The sequence below is a fragment of the Herpailurus yagouaroundi genome, unplaced genomic scaffold, assembly GCF_014898765.1.
Source record: "Herpailurus yagouaroundi ecotype Mexico unplaced genomic scaffold, PumYag 213, whole genome shotgun sequence".
Lineage (NCBI taxonomy): Eukaryota > Metazoa > Chordata > Mammalia > Carnivora > Felidae > Herpailurus > Herpailurus yagouaroundi.
Genome location: NW_024412444.1, coordinates 2,730,356 through 2,751,719, shown reverse-complemented (window position 1 = coordinate 2,751,719; position 21,364 = coordinate 2,730,356). Strand labels below are relative to the sequence as shown.

At 44.6% G+C, this 21,364-nt stretch overlaps 1 protein-coding gene and 1 long non-coding RNA gene across 2 annotated transcripts in view; both read right to left on the bottom strand.

Moving 5' to 3' along the window:
- The window catches only part of LRIG1 (leucine rich repeats and immunoglobulin like domains 1), a 116,356-nt gene that overhangs the window by 88,375 nt on the left and 6,617 nt on the right, over nt 1–21,364 (bottom strand). The window lies entirely within an intron of this gene.
- The window catches only part of LOC121016754 (uncharacterized), a 31,062-nt gene that overhangs the window by 3,971 nt on the left and 5,727 nt on the right, over nt 1–21,364 (bottom strand). The window lies entirely within an intron of this gene.

Below are 21,364 nucleotides of genomic sequence, written 5' to 3'. Positions count from 1 at the left end.
TCAAATATTCAGAAGTTACCTTCTGGGTTCATCCTCCCTTCCTTTCCCAGCTACCTCAAAACTTAAAAATGAAGATCCGGGGCACCTGGGTGGCTCAGTCGGTCGGGCGGCCGACTTCGGCTCAGGTCACGATCTCGCGGTCCGTGAGTTCGAGCCCCGCGTCGGGCTCTGGGCTGACAGCTCGGAGCCTGGAGCCTGTTTCAGATTCTGTGTCTCCCTCTGTCTCTGACCCTCCCCCGTTCATGCTCTGTCTCTCTCTGTCTCAAAAATAAATAAACGTTAAAAAAAAAAAAATGAAGATCCCTCAGATACAGAGAACAGATCCCTGGTATTAAGTCAGCCAAAGTCAAAAACTCAATTTACCCACAACTTTTCAAGAATACATCCCGTTGTATTACAGGGAGGCATGAGAGTGTCTCTAGCTAAGTATTTTAAAGAAAATGCAGTTTTAATAGGTCAGCCTTGTGAGTAACAGTTAAGTCGCTGACTTTATTAGCCAGCTTATCAACTTGGGCTCTCATTCTGTCAATTTTTCCGTTGGGCTTTTTAAAGTTTATGTGTGTCATGAAATGCCTGGCCGAAGCCAAAAGGCAAAGTTTTTCTTTCAACGATACAAAGATGTCATGAAACGCAGTAAACTTAAAAGCCCATCTACACGGTTTTCCTGGGGCTGCGAAAATTTCTCTGGCCCTGGTTGCTGAATGGCTGAGAAGACACAAGGTCAAAGTGCAACAACCACACAGTATTGCAACATGCATTATCTTACACAGACTGCTTTCTGCTAATAAAATACGGCACTTCCTTTTCACTGAAATTACAAGCACAAAGAATCAGATGCATGGGACTTCCATCCTTGAACATATAAAAGTTTTACTGTGGCAAATGGCAAGCTGGCTGTGAAAATGACGGAGTCATAATATGCTTCCATTTCTGCTGCTTTTTTAAAATCATTCACCAAGGCCTCTAAAAAGACGCCTCACCTCTTCCACATGGGCCAGTTACATTCAGTGAGGCCCAGTGCATCATCACACGCAGAGGCCCTCATGTAGGTGCCCTTCTCCCCTCCTCCCTGTCCCAGGCCAGTCTGCAGTTCCAGGTCACTGACTTCCAAAGGTGTGTCTTAAAGGGTGGGTCCTAACGGTAAATTCCGCTTGCTAAGCTATACATTAACCAAATAACAAATACTGGCACCTATGGGATGGGAGTCTGTTTTTCAAGTAAATCACCACCAAAGTTGATGAAAGCCCTACCGGTAACCAACCGTAAGGGACTCCCTTTGGAGCCCCAGGTTCAGGCTGGGGAAACCTCAGTAACACCAGGTGTGGACATTCCGTGTGGATACTCTGTATCGTCTCCGTGTGCTGGGGAGAAGTAAGAGCCATTCAATTCCCACCTCAGCAGGACATCAAGGCCCACAGGCCCCACCAAACCCAGACAGCAGCCACCTAAGGCAGCTGCCCTATGACCAGCTGGGACATCTTTGAGTTACAACGCTGGTTATCCAATGAACCCACAGGCAGCCCCCACCCCTGCTTCCACAATCACTCCTTTTTAAAGATGATATAATCAAAGCGGACTTGGTTACAAGTATCTGTTCAGCTTCCCTTAGTCAAATAACTACAGCTCGGCCTCCTTCTAATAAGCTCACTACCTTTCCTCAACGGGTAGGGGGAATCTCAGAGGAGGGGTTGAGGCTCCCTGCATAGGGCACACTAACAAAACTGGCATCGCTATGCCTCTTCGGTTAGAGGGCAGTCTGGTTCCGTGCCACGAGACACAGGAGATCAAATAAAGGATGGCTGGAGGTGTGGCACAGTCGGCTCTGTAAGGCACGGAGCTTCGATGGCCAACCTGTCTTCCAGCTAAGACTCCTCCAGACGACTCCCTTCTCCTCACAACCCCCCGCCCTGCCCCCCTGCACCCCTTCTAAAAGACCCTCCGGGCCCAGGTCTGCCCCACATGGCCACACAAGCATGACTCTGCAAAACTGCGCTGGCAACTTCCTTTGCCTGCCGCGCACTCGATGGGGATCGATAAACCAGAGCGGGTTTGGATTCGGTTAGATTTAAGCTTGCACAAGCACAAAGAGAAAACCACCCACTCTCAAACCCAGAGAGCTACTGCAGAAAGCACCTGCACAAACCTGTCAGGGTGGTTTATAAGGTCACAAGCGCCTCAGAAAAGATCTTTTATTCTTAGGGCCATGAGACCAATGGTTGGCCTGCCACACTGCTGGTGTCAATATTTATCTAAGGCCTAGGTATTCATGATGGTATAAACCAGGCACTTTTTCAACTTATTCATTCACGTAATTTACTACAAAGCCCCAAAACAGAGATGCATTTACAGCTTGAATTTCTTTTCTTCCATTTCCATACAAGGAGGCTGGCTGCGGGGGCCCATGGTCTATGTCAGCAGAATCCCGGCAGTTTGAGAATAAGTATTCTCAATGTATTTGAGAACTGCCCGTATCAAATGTCATTGCACCTGAGGACAATAAAGAGAGGGAAAAGGGAAACAAAGCGCCAGCTCTGTCCCCTCCCTTGGCATGCATGTTTTCTGCACTGCAAATGAGCAAAGCCTAGGCCTTGAAGTAACCAAACCCCTAGAACCACACCCAGGCATTTCTAAGTGTGACTTACACTGCAGGCTTAATCCAGCAACCAATATCCAAAGGTATGTAATGCTCAAAGGAAGACATGTGCTATTTATTCAACAGCCCTGTCTGGTCAGTTCCAATCTCCCTCCTCTTCAATCCTTTATGGAGTCTTGTTCCCTTCACCTGCAAATAAAGGTCTATATACAATGCCCCTTGCTAGGTAAAAGTCAGAAGGGATAACTAGTTTTACTAATGTGACCTTCAGAACTCTGAAAATAGCTGTGCATTGTAGAAACGAGGTTCACACGTGGGTTCCTCCAATCTCTCCCCCGTCAAAGTCCTCAAATCTCCTCTCTGCCATGGATGCTAATTGAAGCTCCCTCCATCAGCTATGCTGGCTTCTTCCAAGGAGATGCACTGCTGTGCTCCCATGGCAGGAGCGACGGTGGGGGGGGGGGGGGGGCGACTTCAGGTTTTCACGCCAAGGAAACTGAGGCACGGGACAAAGATGGCTCTCTCTCCAGAGAAAAATTAAAGAACCTGAAAGCTCTCTTGCAAAGCAGCTGGGAAGTGACAGACTTCTGAGGCCAGCTACCTGTGATGCACTAAATCTACTTTTCTGATACAATATACACAATTCTTCCCAAGTAGACAGGTATCCCTACCAACCCCCTCACCAGGACTCTGTATACTCCGTGTAGCCCAATAAAGATGATCATACTGATAGCTGCCAACAGGTTGCAAATCACTTCAGTTCCTTCCTAAGCAAAACTACGATGGCAAGTGATGAGCTATGATATATGATCCACGTGTGGCCTGTGAGGGGCCAACATTCCTACCTCTGCTTTAAATATGCCTGTGGAGTGAAAGCAGGCAAGCACGGAGCCCAAAATGGTAGCAGCTGAGGGTGTGGTCAGTTTTATTTTTTTCTTACATAAAAATATACACGACACTTAAGCAGCCAGTATTTCCTCACATACACTTAAGTTAATAATTCACAAACCAACTGACATTCATCAAGGATCAGAAAACTTAAAGGTGGTTTGTGCAAACACTCATGTTCCTGCTCTTACTTAACAGCTGGTTTCTTCAACTGATGGCTTCTGTTGCCCTTAGGGGCAGGTAGTACCTCAAAATGTTATTTGTGAAGGCAGTTATACACGACCCAGGTCAATCAGCTTCTGAGTTTCACAGTATCTAAACTCCAGTAATCACTTCCCCCTCAGAGGGAACAGGTAGACAGTGATAGTAAGGCAAAGAGAGAGGACCCACTTTGCTGGTAACACTTTAGTGGAATCATGCTCCCTCATTTCTAATCTGGTCCCTCCTAATGGACGATCCCCAAAGATGCCAAAACAATGCTGGAGCAGTAGATATGGATGGAATAGCGCTCATCTTAGAGGAAGGCTCTAGATCTCAGACCAGACGTCCTTTTCTACATAAGGCATGCCTCTCTGCCTCAGCTGCCCTCTAAAACCGAGGGCCTGATTCCCTCTGCCCTCAGACCTTATGCTCCCCACCTCTCTTTCTTTTCTCTTTTTTCTGTGTGTGTGTGTGTGTGTGTGTGTGTGTGTGTGTGTGTGTGTGTGTGAAAGTATCAGTTTATTCTTACAGGCATGAAAACTACCAAGTGAGATTGATATTACAAAGAGAGAAACAAATTTAGGCACAATTTTTTCCCCTCTTTTTGGAAAATACAGTTCTAAACATAATTTAACAGTTTGAGAAGTCATGAAATAACGCATTTTATTTATTTGGGTAATAATGAGACATTCTTATAGCCATACTCTTGATTTTTTTTTACTTCATATGATACTGAGAATTTTTTTTAATTCTAATTTTTTTAATTATTTTTTTAATTTACATCCAAATTAGCATATAGCGCAACAATGATTTCAGGCAGAATTTTTTTTTTTTTTTTTAACTAGTTGACACATAATCCTCTCTTTTTTGATCTCACTTGGTTTCACTCTCTCTAAAATCCTGCCTATGTGTGTTGAGAATAGGGGCAGGGAGAAGGAACCTAAGGAGCCTTTGCCAACCACTATTTGAGTGTCTCCATCCTGGTGCAGGATAGAAGGATTCTCAGTTGTTGGTTATGTTAGTTTTTCAACCACAGGAAGTTCAACCTTGGAGGTGTGAATGGCAAAGCTCTGAACCCTCTACAAACACACGACCCACAGGGCAGTCTATGAATCCATGATAGCTGCACAGCCATATGCACACCCATGAACCTTGTAAAAGAGGTTACACATTAACTACCACACATCTCAAGGAAGATCCTATCACCTCCACCATCTCCACACCTGTGATATCCCACCTTTGAAAGGGCTTTCTGGAAATTGCTACCACGAAGTTTAAAATAAATGCATACAGGTCCATTTTCTAATTTTTGTTTTTAAGAAATGGCTCCTTTCAGCAGGTACAGATGATCCCTCAAAGGCATCAAGTGAACCCCCAGGAGGCAGAAAGTAACACCACACCCAAAAGATGTGTAGGACGGCCAACCGGTGGTTATTTCTACAAGTGTGTGTAGACAGATGTTTCAGGGACACAGAGGAACAGTGCCTGGGATAATTCACACAGCAGAAAAGCCAGTGGTCACTCACACTTGGTCTGGAAATTAACGAACACACATATGCTTATTAAGCACCGGCTGTATGCCAGGAATGGCTCTGGGTTCTAAGACCATGCTGCAGAAGCTGGCCTCTACCCACAAAAAGTTCACAGTCAGGAGGGGAAGACAGACGCTGAGGAGGTAACCAGAGATGTACTCTCAAGACTATCCCAGAATAAGACAGCAGCCACTCTTGCCTGCGTGTTCTAGGAAAGCCCTCTGAGGAAATGTTTAACCTCAGACCGGAAGAGAAAGATGAGTCAGGGAGGATGAGACCACAGGCAAAGGCTTCCAGGGAGGAAAAGGCTCAGCTGGGGAAGGAACTACCTCGTCCTATCTGGGCCAGAGCTCAGAAAGCCCCGGGTACCGAGTGACCAGAGGAGGGCAGGAGGAAAGGGTTCTGGGGCTTGGAGTCAAAGGGACGTGTAGCTGGGCCTCAAAGAGCCCACAGTCCAGGCTAATGGCTCTCACACTAAGACTCCAAAGCCAAGTCCCCTTCGGTATTAAAATGCAGAGTCCGAGGCCTCGTGCCACAAATTCAGACTCTAAGGTCAATGGAGGAGTTAGAAAATGCCTATTGGCTAACTAGAGGACTAACAGGGGGCCACCATATAATCCCTATTTCACTTGTTGAGAGATGGCCCACGGGCCTGTCTACCTACATTGGTGGATCGCCGAAGGTGGGGCTGTATGTTCACAAGCTGTACCTGTAGGCCTTCTCTCAGGGTCCCTTCAACCACCTGGAATCCCCACCTCTACCTATGTACTCGGCTCATCTAGAATGGGACTCAAGAGTAGGAAATTCCAAACAAAAACACAGAGAATCCTATCCTCTACATCCAAGCCTAAGGCTCTAAATGCTTACAGAGATTCAGCACTAGCCCCTGAATAACTCAATGAGCCCCTCTCCCTCTCATTTCTTGTTGTAAAGGAAACCGTTGCAAGGCCTCAGCTTCCTTTCCCATTAAAAGCCACCAGGGCCAGCGTTTTCAATTAGCTGTGTCAGCCCACCGGCCGAAGCCGTCCAAGTTCAATTTGTCTTCCCTCCCCCAGCTTCCGGTTGCCACCAAGCACTTCACACCTCCCTATTGTAAACCCGTCCAGAGCAATTACCCTGCCTGCCTTTGGACAGCCTCAGTGCTGCATTTCTGCCTAATTTATAGCTGCAAAGCTCTGTCAGCAAAGGCAGGCTTGCCCTGGAGCAGAGGAAATGCAGAGAAAATAGTCAGACCTGGCTATAAATGTATATGCACACCAAGTTTCCTGAGGTTACAGGTGAGCAAATCCCCTCATTCTCCTGGTAGAGAACACTGTGTAATGAGCTCCCACACAGACCCTTGAATCTGGATTCGTGGCAAGAATAATCACTGCTCTGTTCTCTAACATTTCCTCCTCTGCCTGGGATTACAAACTGGTAGGGGGGCCGGGCCCCGCGCGGGTGGTAAGTAAACCAAATAAGCCTGGTAAGTACTGGCCATTCTATTTCTACCTGAAGATCTGGTCTTTAAAAAAAAAAAAAAAATACCCAAAACCTTCAAAATGAAGTTCTTCTCTCCCTAAGTAAAACAGACAAAAGCATGTCTACCTGGGGAAAACCCCAAACCATTCAAAACTGTCTAACCTATCTCTTTTTTTAATGACAGGTAAAAACTGGGCAAAGAATTGACATTCCTCCAAAGAAGATCTAAAAATGGCCAATAAGCACATGAAAAAATGCCCTGCCTCAGCAGTCATTAGGAAGATACAAACCCAAACCACAAGGTGATACCACTCCATCCCACTAGGATGGTTACCATTGAAAAGAACAGACAATAACAACTACTGGTGACACTGGGGACAGAGAGGAAACTTCATATGCCTGCTGGAAGACAGTCTAACAGCTCCTCAAAAAGCTGAACACATTTACCCTATGACCCAGCACATCCACCTTAGGCATATGCATACCCCAAGACAAAGGAAAGCATACATTTGCAGAAAAATTTGCACACCCACGTCACGGCAGCATTACACAGAAGAGCCAAAAGTGGAAACAACCCAAAGTTCCCTAACTCATCAACAGATACACAAAATGTGGTATATCCAAACAATGGAATATTAGGCAGCCATAGAAAGGAAAAGCACTGATACTTGCTACAACATGCAAGGAACTGTGAAAATATTTTGCTAAGTAAAAGAAGCCAGACCCAAAAGGCTGGTATTATACGATAGGATTTACATGAAATATCCAGAATAGGCAAATCCATAGAAAGAGGAAGTCGATGTGACCAAGGGAGGGGAGGGAGAAAGCAGGGAGGGGCAGCCAGTGGGTTCGGGATTTAATTCTGGGGTGATGAACATGTTCTGGAATTAGTGACGATGGCTATACAACTCTGTGAATATACTGAAAACCCTGGATTTCTTTAAAAGGATGTGTTTTTTTTATGGAATTTGAATTATATCCCAATAAAGCTCTTGTTTTTTTTTTTAAGGGAAAAAAAAAACAAAACTGCTGCCTTACCAGGCTCTCAAAATTCTAAACTGAAAATGCCAACTATCTACTTCTGTACCACAAACATGCAAGAATACTTTTCCAAACGCTAGTAAACAAATGGAGAGCAGGCAAAATACCCAGATTCTGAGTGGTAAAGTCATGACCCCTCCTTCCAAAGTCCCTCTTTCCAGTTAGTCCTCCCTGTGTCCTACACTCACTGCCACAGCTCTGCTCGTGAAGACATCGCAAGTGGAAAACCTCAGTTGGAGCATACCTTCCCACAGAAAACAAATTCTCGGGATTTCAAAAGTGCATTTTTCTCTTCTTTTGAGTAATTATTTGACGAGGCTGTGGAAAGCAGGGTTCCCAATGCCAACGATTCAAAAATTAGGAACACGCCAGAACGCAGGAGAAACGTCACCACAGCGGGGAGAAAATAAATTAGTCAGATTAAGATGAAGATCTAATTGATTAAGATCTACGTCCGGGCAGATTTTAGAATCAATGTGCTATTTCTGGAAGGCTAGAGACTATACATTTCCATTTTACAATGTTTTTTTTTACGTTTATTTATTTTTGAGAGACAGAGACAGGGTGCAAGCTGGGGAGGGGCAGAGAGAGAGAGGGAGACACAGAATCCGAAACAGGCTCCAGGCTCTGAGCTGTCAGCACGGAGCCTAACAAGAGACTCGAACCCACAAACTGTGAGATCATGACCTGAGGTGAAGTCAGACGCTTAACTGACTGAGCCACATTTCCATTTTAGATTAAAATTCGTTTAAGTTCACTGAAAGCAGATATAAATGCCCAATGCCTCCCACGCTCCACCCCTGCACAGGTATGCTGGTCGTTCTTGGCCAAGAGCGTGTGCCCTAGCCCTCCAAATGCTGTCCTCGCCAGCAAAGAGGCAGTTAACTGGGAAGTCCGAAAGTCTAATGGGGCCTGGATGCTAACCAACATCAAAGAGATTCCAGTTGCTCCCCTTGTGCAATAAACTTCTTTCACCCAACATCATTCACACTTCGAAAGTGCAAAGTTCACTCTGATATTGGTGGCTTTCTCACTTTGTAGCTTTTTTGGCAAGTGCCCCTTGGCCTGGTTGTTCATTAATATATAATCAGAACATTAAAAGCATTGTTTCACCTTCTAGGGCGTCTATGGCCAATTTAATAAAGCTGACATTGTGCCCAGCACGGGGGAACCACCTTGCAACGGGCAGAGAATTCAAAGATGCACAGACTGGAAGATATATACATGTATATCCACACACACAGACACGGTTATTTCACAAGATGTTTTTGGTATTCCCACATGGCAAAGGGAGAAGATTAAAATGCTTATCTTACCACAGAGATTGACCTGGCACTTCTTTCCTTTCAGTCCTTTCAACACCAACTTGCTTCTTACCTTTAAACCCCTCCCAGGAAGTAGTGATAGCTGTGGCAACAAAGACCTGTGAGTGAGAAGCGTAGGGTCACACGCCCATCAGACAGGCTGTGAGAACACTGGTTAGCGCGCTTTTACTTTTCAGATCCGACACTCGCAATGACAACTCACTTTCAAGACCGTGTTTACTTTGCTGAAAGCCACATTCTAAACACGGCCTCGTCTGTAGAGGGGAGGCAGCTTACAGTCCAACCTTGTTTATGCTCCAAGGAGGTTTGACAGAAAAACCACATCAATTTGTTTTAAAATAATTTCCATTTGCTGGAAGCTGTTCCTGAAGGGTTCTCCGCCACGCTAATCTGCTCTGATTCCTACCAGCTGTAGGTACCAGGCACGCCAGCCACAGACAGGGCGGCTTGGGCACTGCCAGGCAGGCTGGCTGTGCGGGGGCCATGGCAGTCCAGGGCTGCTTCTGGGCATCAGCAGAGCCACGCGAAGTTCCCCTGGACAACACATAATCGGCTTTGGCTTAAGAAGAACACAAAGACATTTCCTAGTTGAGAGTCAAAAATCTGTGACGTGCCCGCACAGAGCACGGTTTTCTATGCAGCGACACTTGGGAGAAAGAGGCTTTTCAGACTCTCAGAATCACATCACCTCTAGTTATCAGGGCTATGTATCTGCGTTCAAGCCCAAAGTTTACAGCCGGGGGCATGAAGATACTTTATTTGGCTAACTAAGCATCAGAAAAAGAAGGAAGTTAAAAAAGGAAACGTCTATGAGTAACACATATAAAGATCTTCACCCTCATTATCCAAAGAAATACGCATTAAAATAATCCAATGTCATTGCCATGTATTAAACTGGTATCTGGTTACAGAAAAAACAAAAAGTAACATCTAACGTTCATGAGGGTGTGGGGAAAATTTCGTATGTAAATTGGTGGCCTCTCGGAAGTAGCAGCACCAAAAATCTTAAGAAGTTGTGTATCCAGAGCAATCTGAATTTAATAACTCAGCCTAAGGAAACATGAATGTATAAACACATATTTATAAGGATGTTCACTTCAGTTTAGGAAAAAACTTAGATGCCCAATATCAGAGAAGGTTGAATTATGACTTAAACTGTAGTTTTTAAATTTTTATTTATTTATTTTGAGAAAGGGAGAGAGTGCAAGAGAAGGGCAGAGAGGGAGAGAGGGAGAAACAGAATCCCAAGCAGGCTCCGTGCTGTCAGTGCAAAGCCTGGGGCAGGGCTCAATCTCACTAACAGTGAGATCATGACCTGGGCTGATAGCAAGAGTCAGATGCTTAACCAATGGAGCCCCCAGGAGCCCCTTAAACTCTATTTTTAAAAATGTTTTAAGTTGGAGAAAATATGGTATCGAGTAAAAAAAAAAAAAAAAGCAGAGTTATAAATGTACAGTGGCCTGAATTTTGTATTAAAAAACAGGACTCACAGTAGGTATTCAACCACAGACATCATATTCATACACCACAGTAATAATATTTAGCACTGGATAATGAGATCGATTATTCTTTTTTTTTATTTTGTAGTTTCCTCTTTATTCAATAAACATGACTACCATGTGTCAACAGAAAATTAAAATTAATTAAAATATATGCACAGTAACTACACTACAGGTCAACAGCACAAAACCCCATTAACATGAAATCATGGTCCTTGACGTATCACAACTTACTGGGTATAAAAGGGCCTTCCTGCAGAATGCACAGCCTAAGATCTCGATACCACCAGGATAAACATTTGAGGCAGAGCTCACCGGGCTGAACAGAGCTCTCCCACTACCTCTTGTTGCCATCTCTAGGACACTGCCCACACCTGAGATCCAAGCAGAAAGGGGCCAGATTTAGAAATCTATCTGTCCAAAGTCTCCTGCCATGGAAGTTTCTATAAACCTAAGTTGCTAGTTTGGACTGAACCACTGAGGACAAGGTAACCTGCCTTTAGTGTTCTTACAACTTGCTCCGGTCAAGGAGAGCAGCCTTTTCCTCTGCCAGCAGAGATGGAGAAAAACGACGTTGGCCTGACCATCCTTTTTGTGAAAGTAGAGGCCTTAGGAAAGTAAAGAAGAGCCAAGCAACCCAGACCAGCTGCCTGGCCAGGGCTCAGCATAAACTGAGCAGAATAACCACAAGGGGAAAGGTGTCTAGACAGCCTCAGTCTAGGTAAGAAACAACTCTTCCCTGCAGGGTCAACCCTCAATAAAACAGACGCCGAACACCAGCTCCAGCAACAGAGCAGATGAGAGTTGGGAAATGCACTGCGGGCTCCCTCACCAAACACAACATGAAGGAGAGCAGCCGGGTCCGGCCCAGCTGCCAAGGAGAGCCACCGGAGATCCAAGAGGGAAGCGACACGAGGGACCCCATGTGGGAGACAGGTCACACACAGTGCTTACAACGAACAAGAGTTTCAGTAACAACACTTGGATATGGGATTTAAGAGCCACCTTCCCACAACAGAGGGACAAACAACACGGTCAGCTCTTAATGTGGCTGGGAAATTGCCTATCATCTTGCAAATCCAACTATTTGTTTCTTATTCCTTTCCATTCTTCTAAGTCTCTCAACACTAATACTTGGTGGGAAACAGAGGAAACTATCAAACAGACAAGGTACGTTTAGAAAATGTACAGACAGGGGCGCCTGGGTGGCGCAGTCGGTTAAGCGTCCCACTTCAGCCAGGTCACGATCTCGCGGTCCGTGAGTTCGAGCCCCGCGTCGGGCTCTGGGCTGATGGCTCAGAGCCTGGAGCCTGTTTCCGATTCTGTGTCTCCCTCTCTCTCTGCCCCTCCCCCGTTCATGCTCTGTCTCTCTCTGTCCCAAAAATAAATAAATGTTGAAAAAAAAAAAAGAAAATGTACAGACAGATGAGCCCCCGGGAGGCCTAAATTATCCTAAGTACTTAGAAAATGTCTTTCTATTGAATTAATAGGACCACACAGAATGAACACCAATGGCTCTATCGACATCGACATCATCGATAGAATGTGGGCCAGATTCTTGATGTACAATGGTATGGTTAGACACAAAACCAATCCCTGCTTTCAGGGAGCTTACAGATGAATGCGGGAGTCAGAGAGCGGTCGACTCATCACTTCCGCAACGAGCACCGCAGAGTTCTCAAGGCAGACTTCTAACCCAGCAGGGAAGGTTGGGAATGGTTTCTAAGAGAAGGGATGGCTAAGGGGTGATGAGTAGGAGGGAAGAGTATTTCTCCAGGCAGAGGGAAGAGGACGTGAGGGACGTGACACAGGCAGTATTATAAGGGCATGGAAAAAGTCCCACGTGGTGGCCGGGACACAGGGATCCACGGAGGAAGAAACAATGAACGCTGGAGATGTGGGTGGACAGCCAAAGCTTTAGGCGGTAGGAGTCATGTGTTCCAATCTGTGACTCTGCAGAGACCCTGTAGCTGGCGGGGGTTTGGGGCGTGGTTGGCCAAACAGGTAGGAGAAAAACCTCCCCCATGCCCCCTAAAATCCGTATGCCTTAATGAAACAATAGAGAAGAAAAGCTGAATATGAAATTTATCATACAAAACCACTGAGGAATTCTCCCTTTCTTCCTTCCAGCTCTCTGCTGGATCTTTTTTTTTTTTTCTTTTAAGGTGAAGGGTGGGGGCCAGTGAACCACTGGTGGCTACCACACTCTCCCAGGACCACATATGTATCTCCCAGGGCTGCAGGACTCAAGGCATGCCAAGGATTTCAGGCAGAGTATAAACTCCAACGGCAGGCTAAACTGTTTATATGTTCTTGAGTTAAAAATACACCACTCAGGTCAGCGTTAACACCAGGGCCTTATCACCAAGGCTGTTTGTAAGCTGGTTACACAAGGCCAGCCTATGACTCGCCTGACTTTTACATGTGCCTCAGTCTACAAATTGTCTCACGATACATCAGTGAGATTATCATAAAGCCACCAAATATACATGCATTTGAGAAAAACACTTTCCAAACCCAAGGATACTTTACTGTTTATAAATAGTTTACTTTTTTGATCCCCGAGCATATAATATTCGCAGTTGCTCCAGAAACCAAAGAAACACGGAACGGGAACACAAACCACAACCTAACAGAAACAATAAACAACAGATGGTGAGACATATGTGCCTGCTACCACCCCCTTCACCAAAGGGGCACACCAAAAATGGATTCTGACACACAAGTCTGCCAATGAAGAAGCACGCTTTTCAAGATCACTGTCAAGACACCATTTAGGCCGCACTGGCCGGAACTGGGCTAGGTGCTGTAGGCCCCAAGAGTTGCAGGACTGATCCCTGGCCTCAAAGAATTCACAGAAAGGGAAGCAAGGGCAAACACAACAAAACCGACAGTACCAGTTCTTACCGTATTCTTTCGAAACACCAGCACGGAGAGGCAGGTTTGAGTTCTAGCTTTGGCAATCGCTAGACCCTGGGCTAGTCACCCAGCCCCTCCCGGCCTCGTGTACCATGCAGAGGGGAACGCATTTCACAGACCTAACATGGTAATTACATTACAGGACACGATTCCTGCCGCAAAAATGTGAACTGTAATTACTGCAGTGGTTGTGACAGTGACAGCTCACCTTTCTTAAGCTTTTGCGATGTGTCAGACTCTCCTCTGAAAGTTATACGTCATTTCAATTTCGCCCTCAGAGCAAGGTTAGCGCTACAATTACCCTCATTTAACACAAGAGGAAGTCGAGTCAGAGGGAAGCTAATTGTCCAAGATCACCCAGGCAGCTTGGATTCCAGAGCCATCCCTCTGACCACTGTGTCCCCTAACAACATGGCTGCTTCATCCCCACGCTTCATCCCCACTACAACCACGCGTGTGGAACAAAGGGGGCTCTGTAGACAAAGGGGACGCGTCGTTATCTTCCCCAGCAGACCGTGGAACGCTGCACTGTTCTGGGCCTTTTGCTGCTGAACGTGGCTTGAGCTTACTCGAAGTGTTCAAGACAAATACATCAATAAATTCAGACTCAAGTCCCATTTGCCTTCACTAATGATTCTAATTAGCTGATGTTTACACATTTTTTTTTAAATCTCATGGGTCTCAAAACAAAGAGGAGGGGTCCCCATAAATAAGCGTGGCTGTCATGTTGCTTTCCATACATGGGCATGTCTATTTTAGGTATCACAAGCTCATGTCCAGCAATTCTGCCAATTTCACCTCAATGCTTTTTTTTTTTTTAACTCTGACTAGAATTTTCCAACTACACTGTAACTTTAAGCTTTTGTGTTTCTTCTGCATTTAAAAAGAATGCCATTTCCCAATATATAACTCCCAGATGTAGAATTCACAGATGATTCATCTCGCAGAACAAGTGTTCGGAGACATCAGCTCCAAATAGAGGAAAAACTTGGAATTCCCTTCTCCCTCAAAATAAGAACTCGCCTGGATCTACTCGGCTCAACAAAGTTTGTTTTCAATTATATTTCCAAATTCTTTTAACAATAACTGCATGGCGTCTGGCACCAACACATCTGATGCTTTGAAGTGGTTCTCAAGCAGAAAGGAGAAAATAAGGGGAAAGGAAGGGAGGACCATCCATAATTTTTGTTCTAGGTCAACATTTTCTCCAAAAGTTCACCCTGCCACAGAAAATCAGACAAACCAGGGGCGCCTGGGTGGCTCAGTCAGTGAAGCGTCCGACTCTTGATTTCAGCTCAGGTCATGATCTCAGGGTTCCTGAGAATGAGTCCCACGTCCGGCTCTGCACTGACACCGTGGATCCTGCCTGGGATTCTCTCTCTCCCTCTCTCTCTCTGCCCCTCCTCCACTCACACGCTCTCTCTCAAAATAAACAGTTTTTAAAAATTCAGACAAAACCCAAGCTATGACTTTTCACAGAAGGTCTGCAAGGAGCACTTGCCTCTGAAACTATCCCTTTACACGTCAGCTAATGCTGGATAGGAAAACAGATCCTCAACACAAAGAAAATGGCCTTTGACTCCTTGCATTGCATCTAAAATCTAAAAACACTTCTGTTAAGTCCTCCACACAGGTCAATCAGGAGGAATCACACTTTGGAGGTAAACATCAGAAGCCCTTTACGAAACAATGATAACATGGGATCCTTTCTGCCCAGAAAAGATGCACCAAGCCCCAAGAAGGAAAGTCACATGTCAATAAACAAATAATTACCAGGAGCCCCTTGGTACATGAAACTCAACAATCCCCGAGGCTTTCAAATCTAACTGGAGGAAGAAGACAGCGATGTGTGAAAACTTACTAACCTGAGAGACTCTGAGAATCCTGAGAGAGGACCAGATATGTAAATAATGAGTGAATGAGGTCAAGTGAAAAACAGAGAATGTCTGACATTAACAAAAGAGGCTCAGAAGGATGGGAAGATTATTTGGTCTATTTTGATCTCAGAAAGCACATGAAAAAAGGCCTTAAAAGGGGAATGCTTTAAAAAAAAATTCTAGTTCTTTGGATTATTTCCTTTAGTCCTAAAGTAGTCCCCTAATTCCTGTTAAACTTCCTGTCAAGAAGTTCCAAACCACTAATTGTACCTCCCAACTTCACTGCATTTTAGCTGTATCCCCAAACAAGGTTCCACATTCCAAGGATTTGTTCTAAAGAAAAAAAGAGAAAAAAATCCAAAGGTTCCATCTCATGACAATTTACATGACAAAGAATGAGTGGAAGGAAGAGAAAAGCCCAAGACGGTTCACTGAAAGCAGTAATCAACTCCATGTGGAAGAAAGGGAGATGGCCACAACACAGAAGATAAAAACTTCTAGATTCTGCACGATACATAAAGTCTTTTAAGGAGTCCAACGGTGACAGGCTCACAATTTTCAAGAACAGCATCTGACCAAGAGGAAACTGATGACACAGGCAGATGGGTGGCTTTGGTATTAACCCAACCAAAATAAAGAGTGAGAGACAGACTTTGAAATCAGGGAAACCAAGCCACGGGACTCTAGATATTAGGCCATTGGGTTTCTACCCCGAAAGATACACACAAACCATCTCTCTCGGTAAGAGTTAAAAGCTGCTCTGATACCCACCATGTTCCCACCACGACGAACCGGCTCAGAAAAGACAGACAAGGTGGTGTTTCACTGCCTTTCCTTTGGCGATTACTACTTAAATCTGTCACAGATGGCCCATCTAGAAATTTAAGGCAGTACCCTCACTTACCACTTCACTCATCCCAAGTATGCACGGAAGGCCTGCTTGAGATGCTGCGGCCCCGAGAAAAGCAGAGATAAGCAACTCTTCGGAAAACCGCACCATTAATTTCTGTGCCTTTTTTGATCTAAATCTTAAAAAGCTCAATCAAAGATGTAAAATAGGTCTGCATTAGCTTCCATAGTTTTCTTGGGGTTTTCCAAAGGGAAAAAAGAGGCAATGGTCAAAGAAAGAAATACCGTGGAATATTTGCTCTGCTTCGATAAAACCTAAAGGCTTACTCATTGAAGTGTCTCCACGCACACAGCCTTTGCTGCCCTGTGTATGCATCTGAGGATTCCACTCAGAATCCCCAAACAGGCAAAGATTACTTGTAAGTAAGTACGTTATACACACACATCCATTTTCTAATACTTGCCATCGGATGAACAGTAAGCTTATTTATTCCCTCTTTGCTTCAATTAGGACGGAATCATAAACCTGAAAATAAGGAGTCATAGAAGTCGTACATCCCTTTATAGGAAGGAAATTAATTATTTAGCCCAAGGTCACACTGTGAATCAGGGGCAGGGCTGGAACAAAACCCCAAGGTCTCCTGATACGCAGCCATGGGCTATTTTTCAGCCTACTACATTTCTGCCTTCAGAATTTAAGAAAATTAATGTTTCCTTTCAGTTCAATAGTTTTTATCCCTCTTTGGTAAGGAACCCCTTTATGAAGCTTCATGAAATGTAGCCTTTCTGTCCAGAAAGATGTACTGAATTCCAAGATTTCACATATACTGAATTTCCCTCCCCCTCCCCCCAGCAAATAATATTTGAGGTCAGCCAGTCTTATTTTAGGACAGTCTGGAATTCAATATAATTTAATCGTTTCTAAGTACGGTTTCAAAGGAACTTGTGAAAGCACCCAAAAATGTCCACAGAAGGGTTCCGGATTTTTCTCCTGGGCAAAGCACAGCCCTCGGTGAGGTCAAACGCCCGTGGCCAACAGTCCTACACAGACGCCATCTCTGAGGAAATGTTCGGAGGAATTTGGGATGAGGCAGGCTTTCACAGCTACAGAACATTTCAGTTTGCTTTCTGGACCTCCTGTCCTCCCAAGGCAGAAGGCCACCCCATCCCCACCAAGCTGCAGCTTCTGCATCATCAACCAACTTCCTGGAAGCAATGAGTTCCTCTGGCTGTTTATAAGTTTTGCAAGCACTGGGAGCCCATGTGCCAGAAACTCACACCAGCCCAGGTGGAGAGAAGAAATCACTGAGCAGCCCCCAAATTAAAAGTAAAATGCAAACTAAAACCTAGGCAAGACGCATGGTCATGGACCGAGGTACCGCGCTGCTGAAATCGGATAAAAGAATGTAATTATTCCAATTTGCAAAACAGAAATTAAATGCATAGTCGAAATTTCTCAATTGTCAGTTTTCTACCACCCATAGATTTTTCTTAAACCCTTTGGCATGTGCTTCCACTTTTCTAAAAGTAGAATTCGCTGTAAGATGGTATCTAATCAAATATCATATGAATTTAATTAAGCCTAATATATCCATGAGTTTAACCGGACCACACTGGACAGCTTTAAAAACCACGGACCACTCCATAATCGAAATTGAATTCAATTTTCACAAATATGGAAATAATTCCATAAACCACGATAAGCGAACAGAACTTGGGGAACAACATAACTCCCATTCAGATTCCTAAGGAAGTGATGCTCAGCGTTAAAACCTGAAAGGGTCTCCCAAATAAAAAACGGCAGTGAAGGCTAAAGAGAAATTAAACTATGGACTTAAAACAAAACAAAACAAACCAAAACAAAACCATTCTGCAGCTACTTGAAGAAAAAGCATTTTCAAGTCTGTGTGAAGCTGAAATCAAGCACAGAGGGTTCCAGGAACCGAGTTCTTCGCTTTTGGAGGATTTTCTTATAGGGTGCCTCTAACTCTATTTAAAGCAGCCTCAAGTAGCCACAGCTGGAGGGTCAGGCCTTGCAAAGTAAACAACAGTTAACTCAGTTCTGACTCAAGACTTAACTACAACCAACAGTTAATTACCCCTCTGTTAACCAACAATATCTGAAATATCACTTTTTAAATTACACTTTTGAAATCATGTTTGTTCACTAATGGCTTCCAATCAGCAATTAATAGCACAGTTGAAACATCCCAATAAAGAGCTACATGGGGAGTGAACAGAGTTCATCAGAATTGCACACCTCCGGGGGCGCCTGGGTGGCGCAGTCGGTTAGGCGTCCGACTTCAGCCAGGTCACGATCTCGCGGTCCGGGAGTTCGAGCCCCGCGTCAGGCTCTGGGCTGATGGCTCGGAGCCTGGAGCCTGTTTCCGATTCTGTGTCTCCCTCTCTCTCTGCCCCTCCCCTGTTCATGCTCTGTCTCTCTCTGTCCCAAAAATAAATAAACGTTGAAAAAAAAAAAATTAAAAAAAAAAAAAAAAAGAATTGCACACCTCCGGCAAAGGACCCTAGGACAAAAGAACTTTCTAAGCACCTCCCACAAGAAGGAAAAAAAAAAAAAAAACCCACCTCTATTCCAAGAACATATAAATGCAGAGCACACACAGTATGTGCTCAATAAACATTCTGTAAATATAGCTTAACCACAATTCCTTTCAGAAGAACACTTAAATGATTTCTTTCAAATATTGTTCAAATTCACATTTCTTAAAAACCGCCCTAAAATAAGAGGCAAGTTATTTGAATGACAGATTATAAATTGGTACAAGGAGCAAAGGACAGGTAGTGGGTGGGGTAGGGGGAGCACTTGCCTCCAGTATCTGCACCTCATTTCTCAACATCTAGATAATTCTGCTTGCTGGACAGACCCTCCCTCATTTCTTCCTAATAATGAGACCTTGAGGAAACAAAACAAAACCCTGCAGATTTTAGATTGGAGATCTATGCACCACAAAAGTTGAAAAGAAAAATCAATGCAAAGTGCTTAAAAAGAGACAGGCCATGCTTTCTTTAAACTCTCTGAATGCCACCTTTTGCCAAAACAAACTGAACAAGCAGTGATTGGAACCTGCATCCTGGTTCATAAGGAAACCAAGATGTATTAGGACTTGCAGAGATGAACGGATTGGTTGTTCACACAATGGGCTTTACCGGTTATGCTAGATTAAATAGTAATAAAGACGCCAACAATCGCAGCCGTTCATGTGGGCAAGGCTGTGAATTGTGGCCATTCACTGGGGAAGGGACGCAGGTACAGGTGCAGGAGGATCAACAGCAAATGTCTTTTCAGATAGCATCCTTGCCAGATTCCTCAAATGACCCTGTGCTCACCACCCATGTCCCCGTACAATACAACTGCAGACAAACCCAAACACATGAAAAATGTCAGAGTTCTCCAGCTCTCTGCATACAACCCAACAATCACCTCCCCTCGCCCCTCCTCCACCCTCAAACATTTCCAAAGAGAAATGGGTACAGCGCAGGATTCAGCTGGCCCCAAAATCTGTAACCTAACCCCTGTCTGGAGGAGTGCACCTGCATTTTTCCGAGCCATTGACTAAGAGGCGCGACCTGCGTCTCAGTAGGGCTCAGTTTCAATGAAACCAGGGAAATAATAGGATAAAATTATTAGTTTAAGGGCCTCTCAGTTCTCGGTCTCCTTCGCACACCCACCTCCCAAAGGATAATGCTAAACGGACAGAAGTATTTGCACAACTGGAATACATTTATAAACCACCTCAATAATTTTTGCTAATTGCATAATTTGTTAATTTGCTGCAACTGTTCACAGCTTCCCGCCAGGTTGCTCCGCGATTCCCAAGGGCACATGAAGTTTTACTTGTTTCACGTTCTACAAATCACCAAAAACTTCATGAGAGAAGGCCAAGTGGGATGTGAGCCCTGCCACCTGCCCACTCCAAAACAAGCCCTTCAGATAGGAAAAGGGAACTTTTCCTAGGAAGCCTCTGTCACCAGGAAATCTGACGTGGAGGGCCTGGCCATGAGAAGATGCAAAATTTGAGTTACTACCAAGGCTTTAACCTTCGAGCTGTGCTCCGCAATCACCAGCGAGTTGACAGACTCACATCGACGAAGTGGGCTAAACCCATGTGTTTTCTGTCTTCATAGTACCTGCACATAGAATATTAGGATCCCCTTTGTAGAAACAAGGAGATTTGCCCCAAATCACATGTTAGCTCTGGGGTGGTGGACCCAGGGATGGTCCCTACAAATAATTTCAAGCTTAACACTATTCCCTAGAGAAGGGTATGTGCTGGGTGTGATCACCAGGGATGAAGGCTAACAGAGTGAGAGAGAAGAAAGCTTCACCCTCGCCCAATCTCTTCCCCACCAATAACCCACCCCAAGACCCAGGGTCCAGCTGAGTGGGGAACACTCATTTTGAGGACAAAGAGAACAACTAAAGGCAGGACACAGAGAGCATGAGCATGAAACCCACGGAAATGGAGCAACAGCTTTTTTTTTTTTTAATGTTTATTTATTTACTTTTTAGAGAGAGCAGTATCAGGGGAGGGGCAGAGAGAGACGGAGACCCAGAATCTGAGCAGGCTCCAGGCTCTGAGCTGTCAGCACAGAGCCTGACCCAGGGCTCAAACCCAGGAACTGTGAGATCATGACCTGAGCCGAAGTCTAGCGCTTAACCGACTGAGCCCCCGCCCCCCCCACCAGGCGCCCCTAGGGGAACAGCTTTTTAAGAAACCGAGTAACTTTTGTAAGCAGTTAGGCTTATGGCTTGTGTCTCAGAAGACTATGCATAACATACTTGGATAAGAACCACATATTAAAAATTAGATTATATAATATATAAATACAAAGGCAAAAACCCTTTGGATAAGAAAAATTCATAAGCATACCCCCCTCCAAAAACAAACAAAAACTAGGATAGAAATTGGCAACTTCCAATTATACCATACACAAATCACAATATTCTTTCTTTTTTTTTTTTTTTGACAATCCTGATTTATCTATCCATTTCGCTTCATGACAACAATGGTCACGTATAAAGTTTTTCAGTAGAAACTTTATTAGCCACAGTCACAGAATTGGCCAATTAACTGGTGAGTCTGTACTATTAAACCCTATAGATAGATGATAGATAGATAGATAGATAGATAGATAGATAGATAGATAGATAGATAGA